Source organism: Ursus americanus, chromosome 6 (genome assembly GCF_024610735.1).
Source record: "Ursus americanus isolate L20-20 chromosome 6, mUrsAme1.1.p, whole genome shotgun sequence".
NCBI lineage: Eukaryota > Metazoa > Chordata > Mammalia > Carnivora > Ursidae > Ursus > Ursus americanus.
This window is the reverse complement of record NC_142132.1, coordinates 6,834,865-6,839,220: the sequence shown is the minus strand read 5'-3', so window position 1 is coordinate 6,839,220 and position 4,356 is coordinate 6,834,865. Positions and strand designations below refer to the sequence as shown.

The 4,356-nt window shown below is 44.0% G+C and overlaps 1 pseudogene; it reads right to left on the bottom strand.

The window, feature by feature from the left end:
• Positions 1-3,294: 3,294 nt before the first annotated feature.
• LOC148109751 (small ribosomal subunit protein eS27-like pseudogene) lies at positions 3,295-3,980 on the bottom strand (annotated as a pseudogene).
• Positions 3,981-4,356: the final 376 nt, after the last annotated feature.

Here is a 4,356-nt window from a genome sequence, read left to right as displayed (position 1 = left end):
TGCCCCCATTTGAGAAAGCAACAATATAAACTACTCCAGTGAATTACTTCTGCTTCGAATCATATGCACTTCATCCTTTAAAGAGCATTCACTTATAATAAAATGCTAATTTTGGTTAAAAAAAATCCACACACCAAATTAATCTGGAGTGCAACCTAACAGTAGTGTAAAATAACTAATTTACGTGAGTTCTGGAAAATCTCTTTGCTGACTTCTCATTCTACCTTCAAACAACTGGGAAAAGTGTTTAGTCTCCTGTCCATTCATGTGGTGAGCAATACTTGGTCACAGTAAAACCACAGATGGTTACCCTCCTAATATTTAGCAGCAAAATAGTAGTTCAACACTTTCCCTACTTGATGAGATGTAAAAAGAAAGGCAGGTCTGTTCTGTAAATGAGGGAGAGACACTGAAGCAGCAGGAATGGTGTCATGGTCACCAGGATCTCGGAGGTGTGGAGAGGCCATTTTGATTCTTCTGTAACAAGATAACTCTTTATAATTGCATACTGGCTACAAGGTTATTGCTGTAAATTAAACTCGTGTTCACTATGTCTTTTCCTAATCTAGAAACAGGGCTAGATGATTAATTCCACGAGGGCAGAGACAATATCGTGTGCGCATTGCTCACCACTGTATCCATAACACCTAGCCCAATGCCTGACCTACTACAGGCACCCAACGGATGTTTGTTGAATGAATAAACAAACAAACGAAGACAGAAATGCTAACTTTCAAGCAAATGGATTAGGCTGTCAGTTCCTTATTCTTTTATTTCTGTGCCACAGCCAACTCTGCAGTTGGCAGCTGGCGCACAGTAGGTGGTCAACAAACGTCTATGGAACTCGTGAATGGGAGGTCTCTGCCTGTGTCTCTTGGGCAGCAAAGCCCATCTGACCGAGGCCCAGGCAGGTGTGCTGCCTGAACCTGTTGGTCATGCTCATCCATTCAGCTGTTTCCAAGTATACCACAAGGGCATATTCCACCATGAAGACCCAAATTAAGACATCTTGTGTGGAAAGATTTCAATACATGCTCCGCAAAGGGACACCGTCACCCTCTTTGATGGGTGAGAAGGTATATTTGGTCCCTCAGCATCCGGATGCTACTACCAGAGAATGTCTAAGGTGCCACAAAGCCACCCATATGCAGGATTTGACATTATTGGCCATGCTGCAGCCTAGGCAAAGGCTTCGGAATGTACTGCGCAAATTAAATCATCACAGGCATCAAGGAGTTTATCCTTATCTTAAACGGCATTATCTCTCATTTTGAAACTTTAACAACTCATCTAAAATGAAAAATCAAAAGTGTGCCAAAAGCAGAGCTGCTGGAAGAATAATGATGTGGCTCTTGGGGAAGGCACCGAGACTCTCTCTCTAAGAACAGAGGGCCCAGCAAGTAGCGCACTGGAATACGCGGGAGGCTGGTGGGATGACAGTGCCCAGAAGCTACTGTGAACGGTAATGACAGGCAATAAAATACCCCTTTAAAAATCCAGAAAAGATAAAGACAGTAGATTGTAGCAGTGCTTCAATAACCAACTGTTAGTAGATTAGCATAGGCACGGCGAGAAAACACAACTAAAAATTATTCAATCATACCAAATGCTTGCAGGGAAACTAGGCCAAGAAAGCAATCAAAATCAAATAGAAGCAAGGTGTGTTTATATAATTCAGTAGTTCAAAAACATTGAGAAACGCATTGCAAAGATATTTCAAGGGTTTCTATCTCCAGTTTAAGAGAAAAATAATTAATGAAACCTTCGTTAACGTGAAGAACGAAGAACACAGTTCTCTCTTCCCTCCCCACCCCCTCACCAGGGTTACTAGGAGACGCCATATTCCGTGTGAGAACTCCAGGACGCAGTCATAAAATACAACACACATTTATGCAATTTGCATTAAGTTTGGTTCTACAACATATGTGGCAGACCTCTTGAATTAACTGCATTCAATGTTTTCAGTTAGAGAAAGAAGATTCATGACTCATAGACGCCATAAATGAAATACGGCATACAGGTAGTAATTACTCAAATTGCATTCTTGAGTCTTTGAAGATAAATTAGCCAACAATGAGAAATTGATAGCTAATGCTGCAATTAGCTACAGGTACAACAGAATGACCTATATAACTTCCCATTTTTAAAAAATCTAAAATTTACACAGGTTAATAGCATAAAAGATTCTTCGTTGTTACTCGTGGCAGAAATGCAGTTCTATAAATGCACCAGTGTGGCCTCCTGATGCTAATTGCTTTAAGAATACAGAGGTAGCATTACTCATGTTAATTCTTTGAATAAGAAAGGCTCCGATTAAACTAACATTCACTGAGCACTACTGTGTCCTAGGCACTCAAATGAGATCTCATTTAATCTTCCCATTGGTCCCATGTGGTTAGATATGCTCTCATTTCACAAACGAGGGAATGGGGACAGGGGTGATGCTGATGTGGCCTTCCGAAGGCCACATGTATTGCCCTTCCTTCCCCTCACCTCAGTGGGCTAGGGTTGGGTGTGAGAGATGCCTGAAGCCAACTTTACCTTTTAAAATGTTTATTATTGTTGTTGTTGACTTCATTCTCTTTTCCAGTTTCATTAGTTTGCCCCTACTGTCCCTTCTCTGTTTCAGGATCCCATCTGGGATGCCAAATTACATTAGCCTTCAGGTCTCCTTAGACCTCTCTGGGCTGTGACACTTTCTCAGACTCCCCTTGTTTCTATTGGCCTTGGTAGTGTTGAGGAATACTTGTCAGGTATTTTGTAGTATGTCCCTCGTTTTTGGTCTGACCCTTTTCCTACGGTCGGACTGGGGTAATGGGCTTTGGGAGGAAGACCGCAGAGGTAGGTAAAGCACCATTCTCATAGTGTGGTATTAAGGGTACGTGATTTATCAATGACAAGCTTGTGAACATCCTTCATCAGAGACCAACAAGAACACACCTGTAGTTAAACGAGTTGTGTCCATCACCCCCTGTGGTGAGGGAGAACACACACCATGGGGAGCTGTGGGTGTGTCCACAGGAGGGTGTTGGAAACAACCTATGATAGGCTTTGGGCTTTGGCTGGTTGATTTGGAGGTGGGTCTAAGGAATTGGGGGTTTCCTTTAGATTGCTGTTGGAAATCGGGGCAGTTTTATGATTGGTATTTCAATAAATCTTATCTAGAGGAAGAGGAGCCTAGTACAAGTCCCCCCTACCCACTCCTTCCAGTAATCAAATTCTATTGAACTGATACCAAATAGATCACAGATGTATACCGTACAAAATAAAACATAATCACATGATCTGGTTATATTAACTAGAATTACGGAATGGATATGCCTCTCGGTGGCAAAACTCCCAGTCCAGGAAGGTGTGTGATGGCCAGTGCTGCTTCCCTCTAAGAGCACCTTCCCGGTTGAGCTGCGCTCGTCGCCCCGTAAGTCTGCACAGCACTGTTGAAACCCTACACAAAGCACCTCTTCTGCCCGAGCATGACTGCAAACCATGCTGATCCGGCAGCAACCCGGACACCTCACCTCCATAAAATCAGACTTTGGATCTTGAACCAGCTATTTCTTTTTATGGTCTTTCTTTTCCTCTTCCCAAGATGGACACAGTAAATCTCTAGCCAGAGGCATGTTGATCCTTATCGATATTTATCTAGCTACACATGGACAGATGTAGGTGGGCAGGTGAGGCTGGCAGGTGAGGGGGAAAGCTATCCTGGGAAAGACGGGCCGTCATTCCTTGGGGCTCAGAGGGGGAGTGTTTGCTATTCTGTCGGTGGCATAGTGACCTCGGTTCTGTCTGCACTTAGACAAAAGTATAAAGTGGCCTTGCTCTGTCTCATTTTATCATGGTCTCCGGAGAGCTTGGGTTGGATTTTCAGTGAGAGGGCAGCTCATCAGAGACTAACACGGTCTAGCTGTAAGAACCAGACCAGCCTCTGAATGTCAGGGCCATTTTCCTTCTCAGTGCTCACCGTGGTCACCCGTGCTGCCAAGTCCCTCCACCATGTGGTAACTTTCCAGCTCGTTCCATACTGTCCTCCTGGAAGGAAGTCACCAGGTGTGGCCGACGTGCTCGGGGTGGCGGTTCTGCTCCACCAACCTGAGCAGTTGTCTGTGAATGTTTACATCTTTTTCTTTTTCCACTTAGGCTGCTCCAAGTCAGGTTTTGAGGAACCCTGAACAGTTCTGACGAGTGTTCTCAGGCCTCCGGGTCCTTCTTGCTTTTAGGACTGCGGGGCTGAGTTCAGGTCCTCTTATTATTGAAACCTTTACATTGAGTCACCAGGGAGATCTCTTTGAAGATGGATTAAGGAAGATGGTATGTCTAGAGTGATTAACCAGGCTCTAGGTTTTTCCAGGTATC